The 15,345-nt window shown below is 38.8% G+C and overlaps 1 pseudogene; it reads left to right on the forward strand.

The window, feature by feature from the left end:
- The first annotated feature begins 12,830 nt into the window (after nucleotides 1-12,830).
- On the forward strand, nucleotides 12,831-14,859 carry LOC149174947 (cullin-3A pseudogene; annotated as a pseudogene).
- The last annotated feature ends 486 nt before the right edge of the window (nucleotides 14,860-15,345 follow it).

The following is a 15,345-nucleotide window of genomic DNA, read 5'->3' on the forward strand; positions in this document are numbered from 1 at the left end:
CGTGATCAACAAAACGAGGAATCCAGAATTTCATCAAAGACTAATGTGGCCACAACACAATCTTGAGCTCATCTTTCCTAACACAATATATAATTTTTCGGGATATAAGAAATTGTGGTGGGATGTACTCTGTAAAGATAAACTAGACTGTACATATTACACACTTTTAAAATTCAGAGCAATATTTGTCACACAACTTCTTCATAAACTAGATTGGCTAAAAGAATGGTGGACCTGGTTTGGAATCAACAAGACTGCTATGGACCCCATCTACTTTCAATCAGACTTTAGAGTCACATGTGATGAATGTATGGAGTGTTGGCATCAACCTTGTAAGACTATTGCAGATTTAAGTAGATATTCTGATGACCAGATTCTATCAGATTATATGGCTAGACATCATCAGTGGCTAGTCCTCACAAAAATAAAGCATTAGATAGTGCTCGGGAAACCTATGATTGTAAGGCGCATCTTCACAAAAGCCTGGGACACCAGTGGAAAATACACCAGACAAAGGTTCCCTCGTACAAATGTACTGGGAGCATAATCATTGTACTCATTCGTTTCTCGTGTGATTTATTCGATAAAATCCTCCAATATATAAAGTAAAATTCTAGTCACCTGACAATGAGTGTGATCAATGTCATGGGATTCCGAAAATATCTCCACTGTGTAAATCACTTTATAAGATTTACCGTATGATTCCCTAAGACTCGGAGCACTTCTTCGACTTCTAGTGAGTATTGACCCACATCTCAATGCGTCTACGGTAAATCACTTGATTATATTATGACAGTACCCAGAGATGCCGATTGTCTCCCCACAACTCCTATAAATAAAGGGGAAGATTCTCATTCAGGGCATCGATGAATTTAGAGAAGTCGAAAATTTTAGTGAGAGCTCGGTGTGCAAGAGTCTAGGAGTTGAAAGTTTGAGAATATCGTGCATCAGGACCTGTGAGCCTGGTGAGAACCTAAAGTGGTTGAAATTTCATAGGTAAAGAGTCCTTTGGTTCAGACTACTTGGGTTCATAAACAGAGTTTTCCATAGGCTAGGAAGCCTCCGATTCCTAGCTTATAACGAGCTAGCATAACTAGTAAATGCCTCTGTAGTCAATATCTAGTTTGGCCTGAGGTAGTTTTGTGTCTTGTCGATCTTTGGATCTGTTTGTAATACCCATCTACTGTAACATCCAGTTTCTTTGAGATTAATAAAAATAAGAAGTTCCATTCTGTGTTATATCTCTACGCATAAATTTATGTGATTGAGTAAAGTTCATTTGAGGTTCGCTTGGGATCCTAGAGTGTAGTTTGCTCATATAGGCAGGAGATCGTTGAAAGAGCGTGTTTGCATTGGATCTATCTGAAGGTTCATGTAGCTCAATCCAGAATCATCTTCACCTGCAAGCTTCATTCTCTATTAGAGCAAGCCTCTAGGAAAATTGTGGTATCTGTTGGGTTGTGTTATATTCTTTCCACGACTACCCCATGCGCGGGGTGGTCACAGGGGCGGCAACAACCCCCCCGTATGTTGTGCTGGGCACTGTCGGGGGGTAAGCAGGGGGGCGGTAGCCCCCCTGCACAGGGTCCGGGGCAACGCCCCAAGTTTTTTTTTTTCGACCCTATATTAGGTGGGTGGACCTACCTATGGTTTTGTGCATGGATTTTTCTCATGGTTTTGGACATGATGGTTTTCTGTCCATGGTGTTTTGTAGATCTGATCAAGGGAACTACGGTTAGGTTCTAATCCAGGGTTAATGGATTTGGGTTTATGGATGCTTCGACATGTATATATATGTATTGTAACATTGAAAGGAACATAATGAAAAATCAATCCGGTAGTACCTGTTAGTGTCGGTCTTGAGCCCTCCATCGGTGATCAAAAGATCTTTGCATGTGCATAGGTAGGTGTCTCATCAGTATCAGTTTTGCATCCCGTTAGGCATGCCATAAAACTGATGGAGGAGCTGGTCCTTGTTCCCTTCTTGGCTTTGCTGGATCAGGTCATATCATAATGAGGTTGGGTCATACTTGTTTTATTTTTGTCTTGAAGTCCCAAGTCTTAGGTCTAGGGTTTTGGTCAAAAATCACTGCAAGGTCATGAGTCAGAGGTCTAATAGTCCCCAGCAAGCCGGAAGGAGGTATGTACATATGTTCCATTGATATTTTTCATCAGGTATAGCTCATTTATACCTTGGATTTAAAAACCCTGTTTTTAAACCCAAGGTCATGTAATATTTGTAAAAAATAAGGAAAATTTCAAAAGTCTTCAAAATGCCGGCAATAACCCTGGTCTCCTCGCCAGAGTCCATCAGATGGTCAACCTGCAAAAAGAACGGAGTTAAAGTGCCTCAAAAGCTAAATTCAGGACAAAGCAACTCCAAAAGCAGTGTTAAAAGTGAATGTCAAAATAGAACATTAGAGAGTGGGTTTTGTAAATTAATTTTTTTCAAATTCAACCTACAAGAGCTAAATTTCCCTCTAAACATTTCATTATGCCTCTATGAGCTAACAAAGAGGAGCAAGAGGGCGAAAATAGTGAAGGAGGTCGAATTGCAGTGAAATTGGAGAGTTTCTCTGGTGCGCGACCACTCGGGCAGGGTGCGCGACCACTCGAGCCCTCCTCCGCAGTGCAAATTTTACACTGGCGCGACCACTCGAGTTGCGCGCGACCACTCCAACCCTGCGCGCGACCACTCGAGCTGTAACTTGCAGAACCGGCCCAAACTCACTCAAATTGCCTTGTGACTTGTAAATTGCTCGAGGTAGGCCTCTCAAATGTTTTGAATGTTGAAAATAAGGATGATGAGCTTGTGTTTGTGCATTTTTATCATCAAAATTATGAAGAGAAATAGGTTAAGTGATTGCTTGTTCTTGTAGGCAATTTTGCTAGGGTTATGTTTGATTTCAAGGTTTTTAATTCCTTTTTATTCCCTCCATTACTCCTATTATTTGTCATCATGTGTCTCAATCTCATCTCATTTGCAAAGAATGAATCTCAATTCCCCATTCCCTACACCTAAAACCCTAATCCCTCTCATATGCATCCCTAAACCCTAAACCCTCTATACAAATCTGTCCCAAAACCCTAATTCATTTCCCACGGCAATATCATTATAAAAATATGTAAAACCACAACAAAGATCAAATAGTGATGTGAAAATGAAAGAGCAATTGCAATAATAAAACAAAAAGACAAAAAACAGAGGAAAAGATTACTATGTGTAGCCAAGCCATTGCAAGAACAAAAGAAACTTATTGCTGTGCATAGTCCTCACAAATACAGTGAAAAGAAGGTTGTGTTATTCATAACAAAAACAAAGCAAATACAGTTGTACATATTTATTAAAGGACATGCTGCTCTGAAATATTGTTTGCAAAAGAATGTTGCTGTGTCTCCAAAACCTAACCCTAGGCATCCTTTTCCCTTCTATCCCCCTAATACCCTTGATGTAATGCATCTCCTTTCTCTTTTGAATTTGTTAAGTAAAGCCCTCCTTCCCTTATGACAAATGTAAATTAATTCCTTCTTTCCCCTTAGCATCAAAAGTACATCAATCCCTTGGAAAAATAGAGTATGCCTAATAATGTACAGTCAAAGGACAAAATCTAAGAGCTATCTGTTGATGCTAGTAATCAGTGCTGCCCCATCTCCTGTATTACATGCTATCCCTTACCCCCTGTTGTAAAATGTATTGTCCTTTCCCTTGGTGACCCTATTACATGTTTTCCCTAATAAAGATATGTCTTTGCAAATGATTTCCCAATGATGAGAGATGGGATAACATGTTTGACATTGTGTGAATTATTCCTTAAAAGTTCCCTGTTTTTATATATTTTCCCATTCCTTATGATAAAATCCCTCCCCTAACATTTCCCTCATGATTTTTTCCCCTTGAAAACAGCATACTTCTCAGCATTTTGCAGGCAGGGCAGCAGTCAACTTTGTCTATTTTCTCCACCTTGCTCAATAACACCATGTCAACCACTGAAACTAATGAGCAAGGCAATGACCGGTCTTCTTCCACAGAGGTTGAGGTACAGCGGAGGCCTCGTAGGGGAGGCAAAGGTGGTCATCATAAAAGAGAGGAAGGATGCATGTTTGCAAGGCAAAAATGAAGATACTCCAAAGGAAGTTGTCCGAGGCCCGCAAGAGGAGGAAGAAGACCAACCCGCTCCGTATCTTGGCTGAGGCCTCTCTTACTCACCATGATACTCATTAGCCTCCTCCTAGCAGCAAACTCAAGAAATTTTGAGAGTTTTGAGGCATTTTGGGCATTTTTGAGAATTTTACAGGTTTTGGCCGTTGGAGTGGTCTCACCCCGCGCGCGACCACTCGTGGGGACAGCTCAGAACGGGGAAAACTCTACATTTTTGGAATTTTCATGCAAAAATACACTTGCCTATGGATGGACTTCAAATTTTATGGAGATTTGGACTTCCAAAAGCTCAAAATACATGCAAATTTTGACTTTCTGCCCCTTTTTTGAGTTGCAGAAAGCTGCCTTGGGAGAAATGACTTTTGAAGGGTCAAATCAACTCCAAATTCAGAAATTCCAGTGGGGTTGGAAAGTAGACTCATAGACCTTTCCAACAAGCTATCTTGCACCTGATTTGGACACCAGGAAGGCCCTCAAACACAGCTTCCAATGCGCGCAACCACTCCAAGGCAGGGGCGCGACCACTCAGGGAAATTTTGCCAGTTTGACCATTTCGGCCTGCAAAACTCAGTTTTTACTATGGTTGACTTTTAATGCTTGTAAATAATGGATTTTTGGATAATTTTCATGGCACATGGATACATTTACTCTCCTTTAACCCTTCTAGAAGTTTCCTTGATGTAAATAGTGAATATTAAATGCATGGATGGGTTACCTAAGTTTTAGAGGCAAGTTGTTTTGACTGCCTATTATCTAGTGCTCAGTTTAGAATTAGTTCAAACTGCTCCTAGGAAGCTGAGCTCGACCCCTAGAGGTGGGGAAAGGAGTTAGATGATCTATATTATGCCTTCTCTTACTCATTTTCATGGTTGGACTCTTGAGGGAGAAGCTCCTATTGTATATTTTACTTGTATCTCTGCAATTTGAGGAAAAGGAAGGCCAGGGTTTTGCAGACATCATTGGGATTCTTGTGGACTCTTGTGTTGATGGTGTGTTCTCTTATTGTAATTGTAAGTGTGTTTATGTGTTCCATCTCTTTCTTTACTGCAGCTTATTAAACAAATGAAGTGATAAAGTTTGAATTCATGCATGCCATGCTCAGCTTTCAAATTTGTTTAATGTTTATGTTTTCCACTGTCTAGAGAGGATTCAAAGTCATTGTTTGCCCTCTTTAGCTTTTCTCCTTTCTTCCTTGATCATCCATTTCAGCTAAAGGCATCATCACAAGCTCCTACCTTGCCCCAAAGACCCACCTGCAAAAACTGAGCTCAATCCCCGCACCCTGAATTGCACTCCCTCCAATTGCCACCAAAAACCCCAAAAACTTTAAATCAAACTTCCTTATCAGTTTACTAGCCTAATATCAGTGTTCCTAATTGGGTCAGCTCATCCTATTGAAAGATCTACCGAGTTTGACCGGAGAGAGCCTTCTCATACCCCGTAGGGCTAGCTACGAGGTGAAATGGTTTGATGTTGCCTTGAAGGTTTACCTTCCTCAGCCTAGGGTGAAATCTCAAGCGCTAACAGTACCGATTTGGGATCCAGGGGAAAATCTCTATGTATATCTGTTTTATGTTTTATGCTCTCGCCATTGTTTATTTTCTGTTTTTAGAGTTCATATACAGGTAATTTATGTACAGGGCTAAAACCTACATTTGGTATCAGAGTTGTCTTGGCTTCAAGGGGACGCCTTTTTTGCTGAGGGGTTTTTGCTCAGGCTTGTGGTAGACCCTGTTTAGTGGGAGATTTACGGGATCATTTCTTGTGGTGAAAGAAGATGGCGAGCAATGGAAAGATAAAGATCGAGAAAAGTAATGGTTAGAGTTTTGAGTTGTGGAAACTCAAGATGGATGATCTTCTGGTGGATAAAGATCAATGGATCGCGGTAGATACGAGTACTAAACTAACAACAATGTCAGCTGAAGATTGGGCGAAGTTGGATCAGAAGGAAAAGATCACAATACGATTGTGTGTCTGAGATTCAGTATTGCTGAATGTATCAGGGGAAGCTTTAGCAAAGGCTTTGTGGAAAAAGTTAGGGACTTTATACCGATCTACGTCTCCGGTGGATAAATTGTTCCTACAGAAAACACTGTATAACCTGAGGATGAAAGATGGAGACTTGGTGATAGAGCATCTGAAGACATTTAATACTGTGGTAAGCCAATTATTCTCTATTGATATTAAAATTTTAGATGAAGATAAGTGCATCAGTTTGTTGTGTTCTCTACTAGATTCGTGGGATAGTCTGGTTGTTGCAATAGGTAGCAATGAAACTACATTGTAGTGTTGACAGGGTAGTACAACTATTGGAGGAGAAACAATTATATGCACAGACACTAACACAGGGATACTGATGATTTCCTTGTATTTGAACATGTATGTGTGATTAGCTTGCAGGTTTGATTGCTTTGACATGCATGTGATGCAATGTTGACTTGAGAGAAGTTAACTTGGTCTCCTAGATGGGGATAATGATGAAGTGTTTCATCTTTTGAAAAAGAGTCCTAATGGTCTTTTCTAAATGCTTTACTTGAAGAGTCATTTGTTTAAAGGCATGTTTTATGGGCTTGTTATCTAGTCCATCATTTGTATGCAGATGTAAGACATGGAGGTGTTCACAAGATGTGAAATCTGTTTCTTTTGTTGAGGCAGGAGTTTAGGACATCTAGTTGTTGTCTGTGTTTATGTTGTTGTTAACAGTTGTTGTTGACAGCTTTTCAAATAGGTACAAATGAAAGTTTTGTGCAGCAGATGTACTTCACATTTGTTTGATCCACCTTGGATTAATGATCAAGGCAAAGAAGTTCAAACCACCTTCTATGACCAGTTCAGCATAAGTTCTACAGAAAGGCAAGGAGGAAGACATTTCTTCCCAGGAAGACCAGCCCATCCAAGAAGGGAAGTGGTCAGAAACCTTGGTCCAGAGGCACTATGCAAAGGCAAGTGTAGGGAGGCTGAAAGAAGAGGGTGAGTCACTCTCATTTACTGTTTAGATCAGTATATCAGTCTTTTGGAGACCAAAAGTTCTCTTAGTGGGAAGGCGTGATCCAAAATTGATTTTGGATAGACTCCTAAGACTAGTGTTCCTCACTGAGGAAAATGAAAGTCCAAGGAAGTTCCTGGAACTAGCCCCATTGCAGGGATCGTCTCATTCTGAATCTACTACAACTGAACAGGAAAAAACTAGCTTAGGATGCAAAAGTTATCACAAAATGAAGTTGCCTCTATCCTTTGGAAAAAGGAGCAAAATCCCCTAAAAAGGGATCCTAAAAACCCTCTAAATCTCCAAGTATTCTAAAAATCCATCGCAAAAGGAGAAGTTTTAGACTTATCGGTTTACACTATTAGAAGGCAAAAAAACATGAGAAAACAGCGAAAATTGAGCCCATCGGAGGTGAAAGGGATAATGAACAGGAGCCATCGGATCTGGCCGATCAACAGTCCAAATCCAATCGGCAATCGCAATCAGCGATGGCATTCGGTGGATATTGGAACATGGTATATGATTATGGTGATCGCGAAATTGCAATCGACGATTTCGACGGAGCGATATCGCAATCGGCGACTACAATGGAGCGCACCTTAAATGGCCCGGGGTATGTGCGATATGTGATTGCGACAAGTCGCATTGCAATATCGCATCGGAGATACGCAACGACGTGGGGCTATATATAGATACATATATGCGATGTGATTGATCGGACCTGATAACATTATAGCCGATATTATATATATTTTGAAGTCCGGAAAACGCCAATTCCCTTTGTATTTGCATATTTTGTTTATCAAACGAAATACAAAGGATAAAGCACCGATGCGATAAACCGGACCTGAAAGGGTTCCTTAAGGATATTGAATGTCATTTCAAATCCGCCCAAGGCCATATTTGCAGTATTTTAGTGTTTTAACGTATTTTTAAAATATGAAGGGAAACCTTCGAACAGGGTCATTTGCGACATGCGATAGCAACTCACAGGTGGACCCGATAGGAGAATAGACCGGATTTGAGGACATTTGAAGTCTCGATGAACAGTGTTTTCTACAGATTTTTCCCGTGTTAATGCATTTACCTGTGTAAGCCGAGAATGCCAAAATTTGGGGATTTCAAGCACCGGTGGTTCCTTCCGTTGCAGCACAGGTGGCCACCATCCCTAACGACGTTTAGCAATGATTGCTAACGCTCAGAGAAGGGATTTGAGCAAACAAAGGCAGGAAGACAGAGAGCCTGAAGGGGAAAATGAACCAACAGCGCCGATTTGGCTTAAAAGCCACAAAATGATAGAGACAGGGGGACTATTGGTTGTTGAGGCCGTTGTTGGGGTTTTGTTGCTGAAAGTGAAGCCAAAGTAGGAAGTTGAGGTGAAGGAGGCAGCGTAGAAGCAAAAATGTAGCCAAGGGAGTCACTTGGAGTTCAAGTGAAAAGCCCAGAGAGTTGTAAACTAATAGAGGGCAGAACCAAGAGCCTGAGCCTGAGCCGAAGAGCCAGAGTCAGAGCCAAAGAGCTAGAACAAAGAGCCAAGAGCCAGAGCCAGAGCCAAAACCAAAGAGCCAGAGTCAGAACCAAAGAGCTAGAACCAAGAGCCAAGAGTCAGAGCCAGAGTCAAAGCCAAAGAGCTAGAACCAAGAGCCAAGAGCCAGAGCCAAGAGCTAGAGCTTCAAGAGCCAGGGAAATACATGGTGTCTAAACCCACTGTTTCTGTGTAAAACAACAAGAGTTAGGCCAAGAGCTTGTAAAAAAGACTTATACCATAATCCCAGAGAGCTTAGTTGAGTTGACTAGAGCTCACGGAGACGTAGCCTAAGAGTTGTGGGTGAACTCTAAATTAATATTGTTGTTCATGTGTCTGTTTTATTGCTGCATTGTCTCTGTTGCTTTATTTACTTTTATATATCAGTTGAGCACATCAAATTACAGCACAACAACAGAATTTAAGGAAAATAATCAGTTAAAAACAAATACCAGCATAAACCTATATTTTCAAGCATTTCTTAATTCTGCATTGATTAATCAATAAGAGTTGGGAATATTTAAGCTTTGGAAGTGGGAGAGGTTCTTGTAAGTTAGACAAGAATCCTACTAGCCCCATTTTCAAATCAGTGGTCCAGCATCTTCTCATTATAATCTTTTGTGTTCATTATAACAAACGCACCACCTTTGTCATCTTTCAAGACCACAATATTAAGGTTTTGGTTTAGGGTCTTGAGAGCAAGATATTCTTGTTTGGGAAGGTTGGTTCTGGGAGGTTGGGCTTTTCTGAGGATGATGGAACAAACTTGTTTAACAATTTCTTTAATGTTATCTAGTAGATCCTTAATCCCATACTCAATGTTGCATAGAATGTCTTCTTTAGGGATGGTACGAGGGGAAATGGAAAAATTTAAGCCTCTTTCAAGGAGCCCTAGAGTGACTTGGTCATTAATTGAGAAAGGTGAGATTTCTCTAGAAACTCACATGGATCAACTTAGAAATTATCTCAGCCATCGATAAGGAATCAATCATGGTTGTTAGTGATCCAAATGGAGATTATAAGAGGAGGTCAGTGGGGTTGGAGTAAGACACATCAAAGCACAGTTGTGAGAGCCAGCGAACACTTGTTGAGCGAATTCCTTCGCAGAGATAGAACTTCCCGGTTGCAGTGATTCAACAGAGGAGAATTCGAGCTAGAGAGGGAATGCAAAGATAGTGAGGGGCAGAGACAATGAGTCTGGAGGAAGCTTTCGAGTTTCAAAAAGTCAGTAGCAAAAGGGTCACATTCCCAGAGAGACTCCACAGAGCCTACATATATAGCATCATAGGGAGATTGATTTTGCTGAGAGGAAGGGTGATTCAGTTGCAACTGGCCCAGAAAATATCCAGGAGGCCAAGTGAGCCACTTCTAGAGGCAGAGTCAGCCAGGACGTCATCACTCTAGTAGTTTTGTGGCATAGTGAGCAGAGTCTGCACAAGCACTAAGCATAGGTTGTATGAGAAATTATTTTTTCCAGTGATCAAAGCTGGGTTAGGCGTGGTGTTCAGGTATTTGTCTCACAGATATTTTGGCCAAATTATTTTGTTGATTGGATAGCTAGTTGGGCATCCAGAGACTGTACTCAGAATTTCAATGTTGCATAATAATAAAACCCTCATCTGCTACACTATTTTTCCCACATTGGTTTTTTTCCGAGGACAATTGTCTAAAAATAACGGTGTCATATGTTTGTGTGTGTGCTATCATTTTCTAAGTTTCCATTTTATTTCTGCAATGTTTTTATTTGTGAATAATTGTGATGCGATTAACTCATTATTTTTCTGTAACAAAATAAACTGCATAATTTTATCAGTTAGAAGAATTAATTCCAGTTGTTGCATTTTAAGCGAATTTTCATATTATACACTATATTATAAAATTAAAATGTTAAATATATAAATATATGTTTATGTATATGTATTTAATTCATATGTAATAGATATCTATACATAAATTAAATCATATGTATAAGATATTTATGTATATAATATCACATGCACACACACACACACACATATTATGGTTTATTTTAAGGGAGTGGGTCTTAATGAGAGAATGACTTAAGCAAGAAACCTAAAAAAAGTGTCTAGGCTACAAGAAAGAGAGAGAAAAAAGGAAGGTGAGGTGAAGTTGGAAGGAGAAGAAATTTAAGAAGGCAAGGGAAGGGGGGTTGAGAAGGGAGAGATTGGGGGAAAATAATAAATGGAGAATGGAGTAAGATGAGGAGAAGAGGATGAGGGGAGAAAAATAAAGAGAAAGGGGAGGGACATAGATGGGAGGGAGGGAAAACTAAGGTAGGCGAAAGTGAAACAAGGGGGAAAAAGGGGGAGAAGGGAAGGGAAATTGTGACAAAACCATACTTTGTTTAACCAATCAGTTTTTCTGATAATATTTTTCTAATTTCATGTTTAGAAGTTAAATAAAATGTAGTTTTGCCACTATTCTGGTTTCCCAGGTGGTAGACCAAAGAAAACTAGATCCAATTATAATGTATCTCCCTAATGAATGAATATAAATTAACCTTAACAAAAAAAATGCCATACAAATGAAAATATCTATCTATTAGGATAGGCCTTTATATATTGTAAACATGTTTAGCTCCCCATAATTGCTTGAATTCATCAATTAATGGATGGAAGTATATTTTCGTTCTCTACTTGTCTTCTACCATGAAATATAAGAGCTAATATAAGGTGTCCATGGGAGGTATTGTTATTTATTACTTCCACTAGCCAAATACAATAGTTAGTATTTTGGAGGGAATACAAGTTACTCCATCCATGGTTATGCTCAATCAAAGGCTTCATATGTCATCCTTGAATTTATTGAGCCACATATAATCTATGTGCTTCATGGTTTTTCCCTTTGTTAATATTTCATATTTATATTATTTTTGTATATTTTGTGTAATTTACAATGGTCCATGGATATTTTTTACAAGGTTTTCATGTACGAAAAAGAGCCAACCAAAAATTTGATTGACATTAAATTAAGTATGGGTTGTTAGTATACGTTGGAATATGAAGGGTTAATTGAACAATTTACAAGTAGTTGTGTTGTTTTATATCCCCTCTTTTATAAATATAGAAACAATGGCATATTGTCCTGCACCCTCTTCTCCTCCATCGACATTAGCCCTCTGCCACGTGAAACCCGTCACAGGTCACTAAAATAATCATATTTGATTACATTACCAACTTCTCTCTACGTAGACCATCTAGAAAACTCTAAAACTATTACAAAGTTGATGGATTGACCTTGTATTTTGTAGATGGATTTCCAATCCAAATGAAGGTATGGAGTTTTATGAATGTAAGCACTTTTTGTGTTTTTCTCTTTGGAAATAATAATAATAGAAAATCACATTTTTCTTTGTTTAAAAAAAATTCCAAGGATGAAAAGAGGAAGCTCTAATTTGCTAAGCCAAGTCTTGACACACCAGGTCCCATGAACCTATGTACTCTCCACTTTAGTTGGATCGTCTTGCAACTTCATTTTATTTTTCCACGCACATTTTCTCAAATAAAAAACATAAGGGCATCAAATTCAAACAGGTCAAAGAATATGTCCATGTACCATAAGAGTGTGATGTGGTGAGAACATTAAATTTGCAAAATAGTTGAAAATATGAAATATGTCCAAAGAATGTGATTCACTATGTATTATATGTATTGTCATACAAATTATTTAACGTCATGGCTTAAAACTCAAAAATTTCAAAGCAAGGTTTATAGAAAATTGATTAAGGATTTGTTTCTCATTCTTATCCCATCTTAGCACTAGATTGTACATTATTGGTAATTTTTTTGACTTGCAATGAATTGAATGATTATCATACATTTGTTTTCCTTGTAAATTCCTTGGTTTAGTTAGCCAATTGAATTGACCACTACATGCCCACCATACTTGCGCCTGGACATAGATGGAATATATATATATAATCAGCTGAATCATTGTGGATAATGTTAAATTGAGTTTCTGAATAGTTCAGTGACATGTTATGTCAATTGCAACTAACAAACAACTAAATAAGCTATTTGAATTTTGCAGAAATAACAATGAAATTGATTTTCTTTTTAATTTTGTAAGAGGAATTACAAAATAACTTACCCTATTCATTTGTGTTTTTTTCGCATTTTACCTTTTGTTGCAGGAATTCATACAATATGGTGCTTCACAAATATGGGGAGAAACTTTATTTAGGTCTGGTGACAACCATGACAGTGCATTTAAAGGAAATAGCAATAGTGATTGAAGTTTCTCAAGGGGGTTTGTTCCTAGAGGAGTTGAATAGGCAATGGATGGACCATAACAAAGCACTACAGATGATTCGAGACATCCTGATGTATATGGATAGAACAATTGTCACCAATTCCAACAATACCCAGTCAATGAACTTGGACTGAATCTGTGGAGAGATCACATTGTCAAATTTCCAAATATTCGTGATAGGCTGCTAAATACCCTTCTTGACCTTGTACACACAGATCGAGCGAGTGAAATCATTGATCGAGGTTTAATGCGTAATGTCATTAAAATGTTGATGGATCTGGGTCCTTTTGTTTACCATGATGATTTTGAAAAGTCCTTTTTGGATGTTACGACCAATTTTTACAGAATAGAGTCCCAACAGTTTATTGAATGTTGTGATTGTGGTGATTATATGAAGAAAGCAGAAAGAAGGCTAAATGAAGAGATGGACAGAGTTTCAAATTACTTAGATCCAAAGAGCGAGATAAATATTACCTCTATTGTTGAGAGGGAGATGATTGCAAACCACATGACGCGGCTGGTCCACATGGAGAACTTTGGATTGGTGAGTATGCTTGTGAGTGACAAGTATGAATACTTGGGGCACATGCATAACTTGTTTCGTCGTGTTCTCAATGGGTTGCCAACCATCCGGGATGTTATGACTTCTCATTTACGTGACACAAGGAAACAATTGGTAACTAATCCACAGAAGTTGAAAGATCCAATGGACTTTGTGCAACACCTTCTTAATATGAAGGATAAGTATGACAAAACTATTAGCATGGCATTTAGAAATGATAAAAAATTTCAAATTTATTTGAATTCATCATTTGAATTATTTATTAATTTGAATACAAGGTCACCAGAATATATTTCTCTGTTTGGTGATGATAAACTTCGAAAGGGTCTAAAAGGAGTCAGCGAAGAGGATGTAGAAGTAGTACTTGACAAGGTAATGATGTTATTCCGCTACCTTCATGAAAAGGATGTCTTTGAGAAGTACTATAAGCAACATTTGGCCAAACATCTCTTGTCAAGGAAAATTGTTTCAAATGATGCTAAGAGGAGCCTAATTGTGAAATTGAAGACAGAATGTGGTTATCAGTTCACTTCGAAGTTAGAAGGTATGTTTATAGATATGAATACTTATAAGGACATTATGCAAGGCTTCAATGAATTGTTGGTTGGCTCCAATGAAGTCAGTGAAGGACCTACTTTGGCCGTGCAAGTTCTCACAACAGGTTCATGGCCAACACAACCAAGTGCATGCTACAACCTGCCAACATAAATCTTGGTTGTGTGTGCAATGTTTTGGGCATACTATCTCAACACACACACCAGACAGAGATTGACAGGGCAGACTAACATGGGAATTGCATACCTAAAAGAAACCTTTGGTAAATCTAGGAAACATGAACTTAATCTTTCCACTTATCATATGTGTATTCAAATGTTGTTTAATTCAATAGATTGTCTGATCTATAAAGAAATTGAACAGGCAATAGATATCCCAGCTGCAGACCTGAAAAGGTGCTTGCAATCTCTTGCCTGTGTAAATTGAAAAAATGTACTACGTAAAGAACCTATGGGCAGGGATATAGTGAAAATGATACATTCCATTTCAATGACAGTTTCACCAGCAAGTTTAGAAGGTGAAAATAGGCATAGTGCCTACACAAAAAGAAACATAAGCAAGAGACTCGTCACAAAGTGGAAGAAGACAAGGAACCTCATATTGAAGCAGATATTGTCAGGATTATGAAATCTAAGCATGTTTTAGACCATAATAATATTGTTGTTGAGGTTACGAAACAGTTACAAGCAAGATTTTTTCCTAATCCTGTAGTTATAAAGAAACGCATTGAGTTCCTCATTGAGCGGGAATTTTTAGAGAGGGATAAGAATGATAGGAAACTGTATCGATACCTTGCTTAAAAGAAACTGTACTAATTGGCTGCATGCTTCACTAGGAAGAAAGGGATATATAGTTTTTGGGAATCTGATATTAATCGTGTGCATTGGGTTTGTTCTAAAATGCCTCCATGCCAACTCTATTTTTTGAAATATGCTTTGCACATCAAGTTTCCAGAAAATTGCCTTTGTATTGGATATTGCTTTTGTGAGAAATTCCTTATTCACTCTTTAGACATCTCAACGTGTGTTGTACACACAAGTTATTGTGATCTTGAAATGGCAGTTCCTAACAATTTTTCATGGCTAGCATCTTTCATCATGGCAGCAGAGAATTCTAAGTCTTGCGGGTCAATGGCACGCATCAACCCCTCTGTGATTGAGACCTTGTTGTTGGGTTGTGTTATATTCTTTCCACGACTAGCCCACGTAGTGAACCGAGGGGCTAGAGGGGGGGTGGAGCCCCCACTTCATTGCACCGATTGCGCAACGGGGGGGTCATAGGGGGGG

The sequence above is a fragment of the Pinus tabuliformis genome, chromosome 4_1 (genome assembly GCF_031772625.1).
Source record: "Pinus tabuliformis cultivar Carrire ecotype Pingquan chromosome 4_1, CPIR1, whole genome shotgun sequence".
NCBI classification, from domain to species: Eukaryota; Viridiplantae; Streptophyta; class Pinopsida; order Pinales; family Pinaceae; genus Pinus; species Pinus tabuliformis.